The sequence below is a fragment of the Neophocaena asiaeorientalis genome, unplaced genomic scaffold (assembly GCF_003031525.2).
Source record: "Neophocaena asiaeorientalis asiaeorientalis breed wild unplaced genomic scaffold, Neophocaena_asiaeorientalis_V1.1 scaffold85, whole genome shotgun sequence".
NCBI lineage: Eukaryota > Metazoa > Chordata > Mammalia > Artiodactyla > Phocoenidae > Neophocaena > Neophocaena asiaeorientalis.
The window spans coordinates 8,806,139-8,817,284 of record NW_020174301.1 but is presented as its reverse complement, the minus strand read 5'-3'; the positions used below and the strand labels follow the sequence as shown (position 1 = coordinate 8,817,284).

At 45.1% G+C, this 11,146-nt stretch overlaps 1 pseudogene; it reads left to right on the top strand.

The window, feature by feature from the left end:
* The window catches only part of LOC112406909 (10 kDa heat shock protein, mitochondrial pseudogene), an 8,035-nt pseudogene extending 5,794 nt beyond the window's left edge, over positions 1-2,241 (top strand).
* The last annotated feature ends 8,905 nt before the right edge of the window (positions 2,242-11,146 follow it).

Below are 11,146 nucleotides of genomic sequence, written 5' to 3'. Positions count from 1 at the left end.
ACACCTATGGTCAACTAGTCTATGACAAAGGAGGCAAGGATATACGGTGGAGAAAAGATAGTCACTTCAATAAGTAGTGTAAAAAAAAGTGGTGCTGGGAAAACTGGACAGCTACATGTAAAAGAATGAAATTAGAACACTCCCTAACACCATACACAAAAATAAACTCAAAATGGATTAGAGACCTAAATGTAAGACCAGACACCAAAAAACACTTAGAGAAAACATAGGAAGAACACTCTTTGACATAAATCACAGCAATATCTTTTCTGAGCCACCTCCTAGAGTAATGGAAATAAAAACAAAAATAAACAAATGGGACAAAATGAAACTTAAAAGCTTTTGCAAAGCAAAGGAAACTACAAACAAGACAAAAAAACAACCCTCAGAATGAGAGAAAATATTTGCAAACGAATCAAAGGACCAAGGATTAATCACCCAAATATATAAACAGCTCATTCAGCTCAATATTAAAAAAATAAATAACCCAATCAAAAATGGGCAGAAGGGGCTTCCCTGGTGGCACAGTGGTTGAGAGTCCGCCTGCCGATGCAGGGGACGCGGGTTCGTGCCTCGGTCCAGGAAGATCCCACATGACGCGGAGCGGCTGGGCCCATGAGCCATGGCCGCTGAGCCTGCACATCCGGAGCCTGTGCTCTGCAACAGGAGAGGTCATAACAGTGAGAGGCCCGCGTACCGAAAAAAAAAGAAAAAAGCTGTTTTTCTTTGCATCCAATAGTCCAAATTTTTAAATCTCTGAAATTGGGATGCATCCTAAAATTATAATTGGGAGTGCTTTTTTTTTTCTCATAAAATGATGTGTTTAATCACTGATGGCATTTCTAGATTTGAAGAAACATGGTAGACAGAAAAAATAAGAAAATATGTTAAATTCATAGACCCCAGATATCCTGTCTTTTCAACTTCACTAAGGTCATTTGCTGAATCTTAAAAGAGACACATTTAGCCCAAAATACTTTATAATTTTATGTATTTGGGCTTGGGTAATCATCTTCCATTAAATTAGCAAGAATGTAGAATCAGTCAGACTTGATTTCCTTTGCTCAGTGTGCTAGCATCTGCAAAACACACTGTGACATGGGATAAAGGCTGGGGAGAGGGTACAGCCATAAGCACAGCAGAGTTCTTTCCTGTGACCACCTTACAACAGGTGGGAAAACAGAAAAGAGGAGAGGGAACGCATGACCAGATCTATTGTTTCTGGGATTTCAGACCTAGAGATCCACACTTGCGGAAAGAGAAAAAGGCGAGAAGTCTCAGAGGTGGAACAGGATGAGAGCCTCCGAGTCATTGCCTCTCCTTGTCCTGCTTGGGTGGCTCTGCTGGGTGTGGGGACCTAAGGTGGGCACTCTAAGTACTTCCTCTAAGAGTAAGTTAGGGACAGCCCCCTGTGGCCAAGGCCCATCGGTGTCACCTTAGTCTCTGGCACATTCTGGAGGCATTCAGAAAATAAATGAGGATGAAGATGATGACCGATAGATACTAAAACAAAGGATTTGAGGGAGATGGTGGTGGGTACTGGGAGGGAAGGATAAAGAAGGCTGTGGCCAGGCTCGGATGGAGTGGGACAGAGGGTAGGGCTGGAGAGGTTATCTCTGGGAAGGTGGGAGGATGACTGGAACTGACGCCTTCCCCCCTCCCCTTTCACCCCCAAGCCCTGTCAGACCTGCCAGACAGGTTCTCCAGAGTTAAGGGGGAGAAGTAGAGGGTGGAGAGAGGGGAGGCACTCCAACCTTTGGCAATAAGATTGACTGCTGGGTGTGGAAACAGACAAACTTGAGTTCTAATTCCAGCTCTGCCCCTCCTAGCTGTTAAACCAGTCTTCTCTGGGCTTGTTTTCTCAGTGATCAAATGCAGCTAACCATATCTTCCTCTGTGCCCGTCCTAATAAGGGTTGGACCAAGAAAAATCTTTATGCTAATGTTATAGATAAGAGGAGCCTTGTGGAGAGTATGAACTAAACTACGGTGGCCAGAGTCACGGCAGGACAGGCATTTAGAAAGTTTTTCCCCCTCTTTGACCAAGTATTAGTTGAAAAGAGTGCAGCGGAAACTGTACTGTAACCAAGAGAGGCATTATGCTTCCAGAAAAATCTCAAGGAAAAGTATTGCAAACAACAGTAGTAGTTACCGAACTGGGCTCTAAGGCACCAAAGCAGTTCTAGACAAGGATTATTTCTTACTTAGAGATGGTGACATTCTTGGAAAGTATGTAGACTGAAATAAGTCACTACTGAAATGGCATCACGTGAAGCTGCCCATTCCACTGAGGTATTTCATCATGTAAATAATTTCCATGTTTCTCTTTTATAATAAACTAATGATATCCCCCAAAAAGAAGAATAGCCTGTGTAGGGTGTCCCCAAGACCACCTCCAGATTCAATGATTTGTTCAGGGGATTCACAGGATTCAGCATATAGCTGTATTCATGGCTATAATTTATTACAGCTGGAGGATACAAAGCCAAATAGCAAAGGGGAAAGGCACAGGGGCTGATGTTCAGAGCAAAGTAGGCCCAAGCTTCCAAGAGTCCTCTCCTAGTGGAGTCACAAAGGATGCACTTGATTCCTCCAGCGACAAGTTGTGACAGCACATATGAAATATTGTTGACCAGGGAAGCTCATTAGAGACTCAAGGTTTTTATTGAAGGTGCCGGTCACGTAGGCAACTTCTGCCCAGCACATACCAAAATTCCAGCCTCTCACAAGGAACCAGGTGTTCAGCATGAACCCCACTGTGTGTACGAATAGTTTAGGCATAGTTGGTCACTCTTATCAATTCTGGGAATGGTGGGAGTGATCCCGAAATCCAAGTTCCTGACACCAGCCAAGGGCCTACCTTCCTGGCAGGCTTTTCTAAGGGTGACAGTCTCTGGCCCGCTATGACTGGTTTGTGCAGCCAGCTCCTTGCTCCCCAGGAAAAGATAAAGAAGTTGTTGGCACTGATGTGGATTTGGAAAATGCCCGAACTGTCTGTGTATGTGGATAAGGGACCCAATATTTTCCACAGATGTTCCAATGCCCAGGCTCCTGTGAGCCAAGTGTGGCTCTTCTTTTCCTCTGTTTCCATAACTGGATTTAATCAGAGATTAGGCATGTAGTCAGCCAGGAGCTTCTTTGGGGTGGCAGCTCTTTTTTTTTTTTTTTTGAGGTACACGGGCCTCTCACCGCTGTGGCCTCTCCCGTTGCGGAGCGCAGGCTCGGCGGCCATGGCTCATGGGCCCAGCCGCTCCGCGGCATGTGGGATCTTCCCGGACTGGGGCACAAACCCGCGTCCCCTGCATCGGCAGGCGGACTCTCAACCACTGCGCCACCAGGGAAGCCCGGGGTGGCAGCTCTTTTAAGGGATTCCAGGCCTGCCAGGGGACTGGAAAGTCACTTCTGGAAGGGGATTCAGTCAACTGCCCTGACACTCTGTCTTGATGGTTAACTGGCTTCCAGGCTATTCGAGACTTCCAGAACATTCCCAAGAGGAAGTCATCCTTCTTGTGTTCTCCAACATTTTAGGATGCTAATATTGGAACCTGAATAGATCCTAGGCCCCAGGTAGCCCAGCTTTGGAGCCTTAAAAGAAACATTGTTGCATTAAAAGAAACATTTCAGTAAGGAAAATGCAATTAAAATTAATTCCGATCCTTATTTGCATTTTTCAAAGAGCATTAAAGATGACAGAATTCATTACCTACAGTAATATGTCTTAAAATTCCTTTTCTCTCATATTTTTAAACATTTTATTGTATTATTTTTAATTAAAAAATGTGGTACTGAAATCTGGGATAATGTTTTGTTTTAGAACAGTTTTCAATTTACAGAAAAGTTGCAATAATACTGAGAGTTACCATATACTCCCTACCCGATTTCTTCTATTATTAACATCTTACTTCAGTATAGTACATTTGTGGGACTTTTCTAGTGGTCCAGTGGCTAAGACTCTATGCTCCCAATGCAGGGGGCCCAGGTTTGATCTCTGGTCAGGGAACTAGATCCTACATGCTGCAACTAAAAAGATCCCACATGCCGCAACTAAGACCCGGTGCAAGCCAAATGAATAAATAAATATTAAAAAAAAATGTATAGTACATTTGTCACAACTATGGAGCCAATGTTGATACATTAGTAACTGAAGTTTATATATTATCCAGACTTCCTTAATGTTTACCTAATGAGTTTTTCTGTTTCAGGTTTCTACTGAGGATGTTTCCTTAGGATCCTCTTGGCTGTGACAGTTTCTCAGACTTTCCTTGTTTTTGATCACCTTGACAGTTTTGAGGAGTAGTGGCCAGGTATTTTATAAACTGTCTTTCAGTTAGGAGTTGTCTGATGTTTTTCTCACGGTTAGATTGGGTTTTGGGCTTCCCTGGTGGTGCAGTGGTTGAGAGTCCACCTGCCGATGCAGGGGACGCGAGTTCGCGCCCTGGTCCGGGAAGATCCCACATGCCGCGGAGCAGCTGGGCCCGTGAGCCATGGCTGCTGAGCCTGCGCGTCTGGAGCCTGTGCTCCGCAGCGGGAGAGGCTACAACAGTGAGAGGCCCGTGTACCGCAAAAAAAGAAAAAAAGACTGGGTTTTGCATTTAGCAGGAGGAAGACCACAGTGGTCAAGTGCAGTTCTCATCTCATCGTATGACACCTTGATCACCTGGCTGAGGTTGTGTTGGGTTTCTCCCCTGTAAAGTCACTCCCTCTCTCCTTTTTCTATACTGTTCTTCTTGGATAGAAGTCACTATGCACAGCTGACACTTAAGGAGTGGAGGCTTATGTGCTCCACTCTCTTGAGGGCAAAGTATCTATATAAATTATGTGGAATTCTTCTCCATGGGAAATTTCTCTATTTGCTCAATTTATTTATTCAATCACGTATTTATGTCGGCACAGACTCCCTTGTATTTTTGTAAACTCTCTCTCTCATTCATCTGGCACAGGTTCTCATATCTCTCTCCACTCTCCTTAGAAATAACTCTTTCTGTTACCTTCATCTTCTCTCCTCTTTCCTTTTTTCCCCCATTAGCCTTTTTTCCCACCCCTCTATTATCCCTCTGTCTCTCATCTAAGCCCCTTCCTACTTGAATCTCCTACCCAACTTCTCCAGCTGTCCTCCTGACTGATTACTTCCTGTCCCGAATACAGGATGTGGAAAACAGGGGGAAGGAAATGGGGAAACGCTCATTAGTCATCATCAGAATAGTTTAGCAGTTGAGGGGGCAGAAAGAGCCTGTGAATATTTCAAGCATTGATTATTTTATCCGTCTTGCATATACGTGGAAATGATTTCTAGAGAGCTTGTGTCAGGGATGGTGCTAAGAACGATACACATAGTATCTCACTCAACCTCACAACAACCTCATCATGCTTATTCCGCAGTTGATAAAACTGAGGCTCAGAGAGATTACTTGCCAAATGTCAAGTAAAATGGCAAAGCTGTGGTTTGAAGCCACAACTAACTCCAAAACTGGCGTGCTCATAGGAATAACTGAGATGTATTCATAATCCTAGCTCCCTAGGAAATGTAACATGCCCCTAGTTCTAAAAATACCAATGTGGGGCTTCCCTGGTGGCACAGTGGTTGAGAATCTGCCTGCCAATGCAGGGGACACGGGTTCGAGCCCTGGTCTGGGAAGATCCCACATGCCGCAGAGCGACTAGGCCCGTGAGCCACAATTACTGAGCCTGCACATCTGGAGCCTGTGCTCCGCAACAAGAGAGGCCGCGATAGTGAGAGGCCCGTGCACCGTGATGAAGAGTGGCCCGCACTTGCCACAACTAGAGAAAGCCCTCGCACAGAAACGAAGACCCAACACAGCCATAAATAAATAAAATTAAAAAAAAAAAAAATACCAATGTGGAGTATGGTAACTTGTTCATAGTCTCAGAGAGTCTCAAAGCTCTCATGAGGCTTTCGCTAGACCTGTCTGAATTTTTATAGTTACACCTTACACAGTCTTGCCCTTTTTCTCCATTGAGTTGTACCTTGGTTTTCACTTCCTGCAAAGCGAAGACTCCATAGTGTTTCATTCTTTTTTCTCTGTGAGTTAATACGGAGAAAACTGTTAAGTTCTCTGTATTAGTTTTCTCTTGCTATGTAACAGGTTACCACCAGCAGTGGCTTAAAACAACACCCATTTATTAGCTCCCAGTTCTGTAGATTTGTGTGGCTGGGTCTCTGTTCAGGGTCTTGCCAGGCTGCATTCCTTTCTGGAGGCTCTGGGGAAGAATCTATTTCCAAGCTCATCCAAGTTGTTGATAGAATTCAGTTCCTTGCAGTTATAGGACTGAGGCCTCCATTCACTGGTTGGCTTTTGGCTGGGGGACTGCTCTCAGCTCCTAGAGGCTGCCCGCAGTTTTTCGCTCTGTGGCTCCCTCCGTATACTTTCTCATGCTTTGAATCTCTTACTTCCTCTGCCTCTGACCTCTACACCCAGATTTAAAGGGCTCATGTGATTGGTTAGGCCCACCCAGATGATGTCCCCCTCCCTTTTTTGGGGGGGATGTGGGATCTTAGTTCCTCAACCAGGTGGAGTCTTAACCACTGGACCACCAGGGAAGCCCCAATCTCCCCTTCTTAAAGTCAACTGTGACATATAACAAACCTACTCACAGAAGTAATACACCATCACACCTACAGTTCCAGACATTAAACAGGATGTGTGCACCACTGAGAAAGAGTCTTGGAAGTCTGTCTACCACAGTCTCCATTCCTTCATTTATTCACACATCTCATACTTATGGAATGCCTGCCCTGTGCTGGGCAATAGTTCCAGGAGTTGGAGATACAGCAGTGAACAAGATGAACTTGGCCTCTTAGAGCTTACCATCTAGTATGTTAAGACAGACAGTAACCAAGGAAACAAAGAAAACTCCCAGTTAGTGCTGACTGCTCCTCTGAGAATTAAAACAGGCTGGTCTTTAGATTAGATTGGGTGGTCAGGAAAGGGTTCTCTGAGGAGGGGCTATTTTAGCTGCTCCCTGAGAAGAGAGCACAATGAAAAGGTCCATGTGAAGACAGTCTAACATCCACAAACCCAGGATGAAAGCCCACACGTTCTAGGGTTCCTTCTAATCATGTTTAACACATTTCACAGAGAAGCCCCGTTTCAAACCACACCCAAAACCACTATGCACAGTATCTTACTCATTCTGCTTCCTTGGCTGTAGTTGGTTTGTGTAGCTTTGGGCATAATCTCCTCAATCCCCAAGCAGGAGCTGGGCTTCATGGCGTGCCAACAATGGCACGTGTGAGCACGTGTGCCAATTCCCACAAACAAGCCCCTCTTTCTTCTTCCCTCAGCCTTCTTCTAGAGGCAAGCAGAATATTAATTGAAGGCTCCTGAGAGTAAGATGCATTTTACCCAACAAATAACAGTATATTGCCAGGACAGGTTTCTGCTAAAAAGTATACTCAACTGAATTTGCATTCCAACTTCCTGCTTTAAATGTGCAGAACCCAAAGGCTCAGTGAGAACTGTCTGGCACAAGCACAGTGTACCCCACGTTTGCCTTTGGCACCCCACTGCCTAAAAGCTTTCCAACCCCGGTTAGACACTTTCATGGTTAGGAATTCAAGGCTGTGAGGTTTTGGACCTAGTTTGTTATCGTGCAGCTGGAACCACCAAGGTGCTTAGGTGTGACCGTGAGCCAGGCACTGTCCAGACACAAAGATTAATGGTCCCAATCATTACCTTCAAAGCACTTCCAGGGTCACAGAGGAGACCAACATGCGGACGGGCAATTCTAATATAGGAGGCTTGCTTTAACCAATTGTCATTTCTTCGACGAAGATTTATTAAGTGCTTACTCTGTGCAGGGCACTCTTACTGGTGCTGCAGATATAGCATTTGAACAAAACAGACAAATCCCTGCCCTCATCAAGCTTATATTCTAGAGGAGTAGACAATAAAGAAAGAAACTCATAAAATATATCAGGGATCAAATGATGATAAAGAAATAAATGCTACGGAGGAAAATAAAGAAGAGAAGCGTGCTAGGAAGTGCTGTATGGGAAGAAGGGAGGCTATTACTACTTTAAAGAGGTGAGGGAAGACAGCACTGAAAAGGTGACACTGGCGTCGCATGGGAGGGACAAGGGAAAGGAAGGGATTGTGTAGGGCCTTGTAGGCCATTATAAGGACTGACTTTCACAGGGTGATCTGGGGGCCACAAGAGGGTCTTCATTAGGAGACTGACATGATCACCTCACTTTTGTGTTAAAAGGATCCCCTTCCTTGCTAAGTGGAGAAAAAAGAGAAGGGAGCCAGGTGAAAAGAGAAAGACAAGCTAGCAGGTTCTTATACACTCCAGATGAGAAATGATGGTCACTTGGATCAGCGTGATAGCTGTGGAGGTAGCACATGTGGGATTTGTTGATGGGTTGACTGGACATGGGGATATGACAGAAAAAGTGGAGTCGAGGATGTCTCCAACACTTTTATGGCTTAAGCAACCAGAAGAAAGGGGTTGTAATGGTTCACTGGGGGACGATGGCAGGAGGCACAGGTTGGAGCCAGAAGAGACCCAGAGTCTGGTTTGGGACAGGCTGGGTGTACGTTGTGTGTCAAACATTTAATGAATGTGAGACGGGCTTTCAGGGGAGAGATCAAGTGCTGATGATACAATTTTGTAACTTATAAGCACAGATGTGATTTCTAAAGCTATGAGCTAGCGTGTTGGGTACCTTTGCCATAAACAAGCATTTCCACTGCATAACTAATTGGCTGTAAGACAATTTTGTTATGAAGGATATAATAACTGGTTGACAGTTTGGTTTCAACTGGTTGAAATGTATTAGCATTTCTTCCGGTTAGTGATATTATGGATGTCTTTATCGAGCTGACAGATGAGGTCCCTCTTTTACCTTTCGTTATTTTATCTTTTAGGGCAAAATTGCCTAAGGCCAATTAGTTATGTGGCAAAAAACATTTGGAGCCAAAACACTTGCAGCAAAGATGCCTATGGCAAAGATGCATACTGCGAAAGTACCTAGAAGCACGAGCTAGAACAAAGAGATGAAGGTAGTTAGAGAAGGGAAGAGGTCCAGCAGCTGAGCCCTGGAACTTTTCAACCTTAGAGGTCAGAGAGATAAGGAGCAGACAGAGAGGTAGGAAGAAAATCAGGAAAGGGTGATCCTGGAAGCCAAATGAAGACAGTGTTTCAAGGAGGATGCAGTGATCACCTGTGTGTGTGAGAGGAGATGGAATCCAACGTATTGGTAGGTAGGGGCTGGCTCTAGATAGGATAGTGGATGGAGAGTAACAGGAGGGAAGGCAGAGGGTCTGAGCACAGATGAAGATGGGTGGTAGATGGCGGAGTGCCAAAGTTCTCTAATTTTTCCACTGTTTTGGCCATCGGCTGAGAGTAGAGAAAGGACGTACTGGATAATTAGAGAGGGGAAAAAGTATGAACTAGTCCTCTGGGAGAGTGGGAGTGTGGCCCAGAGAAGTGGAGTAGGGTGGCTGAACAGCAACACAGTGCTTGCTGAGGCTGGTGGTCGTGAACTTAAAGTGAGACTTGTCGACATGGCTGTGCATTCTTCTCCAGTCACATTAGGCTCTAGGCAAGGAGTGGGTGGAGTGTTGGGTTGGCCAGGGTTTGGGGTAGAATAAAGGGAGAACTGAGCAAGAAAATAACTAAATGATGGAGTCCAAGTTGCATCTGGAGGAAACAGAGGACAAGAGGGATGAGAGCAGCGAAAAGGAAGTACAGTTGATGAATGGATTGCAGGTCCCAGTCAGGCAGTAGGGTTGTTCAAGTTGTGATCTGATAGAATTAACCATAGGTGGTGGTGGCCAGAAAATAAGATGTTTGAAAACAAGATTTGGGAACTGAGACAGTTAGTGTGACAAGGTCTGGGTTAGGGGTCAGCAAACTATGGCCTGTGGGTTAAATTTGGCCTGCTGCCTGTTTTTATACAGCCTTGAGCTAAGAATGCTTTCTCACATTTTAAAATACATTAAAAAAAAAAGACTATTATCCTTTTAGTAAGAACAGTTGCTCCAATAATTGAAGACATTGCTTCCTGACCTGCAAAGCCTAAAATAATTACTACCTGGCCCTTTATAGAAAAAGTGTGCTGACTCTTGGTCTAGACTCTAGGGTATCACCATGTGTGAGTGGCTGAGCTCAGGTAGAGGACACATAGTGAAGGCCAGGTGGCCAGGATCATTTACTGATACAAGGGTATAGAGCACACGAATCATTACGATGGTGGTGTTGGAGAGAGTGACAGGGAGCCAGAACTAAGAGCCAAGGAATGAGGGAATGTGACCTGGGTTCTGAAGATGCCTGTAGAGGACTGCAGTGCGGAGGAATCACATGTGGCCTAGACTGATGGCATGAATGTCAAAACTCAGAATTTAAGGGAGGAGAGAGAAAGAGAGAGAGCACGCTCTGGAAGTAGCTAGTGGGAAGAGCTAGTCGGTCACTGGTTACCTCCAGGCACCAGTGGTTTGATGGAGGAACACAGCCACCCCTTGACAAGGTGGCAGGGGCAGCAGAGTGCTCAGGGCTGGCCCCAGCGATGGAGTTAACGGTGGCCTGAACAAAGAGCACAGGCAAAGGGGAAGTTGGGTAGGGCCCCCGCTGGCAGAAAAGGCTTTGCAGAGGAAGCCTTTGGGCTGAAGCTTGAAGTACTAGCAGGAGTTAGTCAGGTAACAGTGCGGGGGGAGTTGGGGAGGGGCGGTATATATATGTGCAGGAAAGCATGGTATCTTTGAGCACTGACCTCAGAAAATCATGAGTGAACTTTGGCACAACTGGAGGTTCAGAATCAGTGCCATTAGGAGCTTTGGGTGAAGAACATTCTTGTTTCTTCTTTACTATTTGCATGCTGAGGCTTAGGGATATCGAGCGCTCCGTGTAGATGGGCAGATGCTCTATGAATGAAGCGTGACACACATTGGCCTTTAAACTTGTTACCTCCCCATGTGTAAGGTAGGAAAATGTATTATATAAATATTTATGTAAGGATTTATTCATTTCTCTCTCCAGCATTTTTTGAGAGTATCTTGTCTACCTGATGCCTTGCCAGGCATTGGGGATACAGTGGTGAACAACACAAATATGGTCCTTCCCCTCTCTGAACTTACAGTCTGCAAGTAATTACACTGAAGTATGGTCAGTGTTAAGAGAGGATGTTA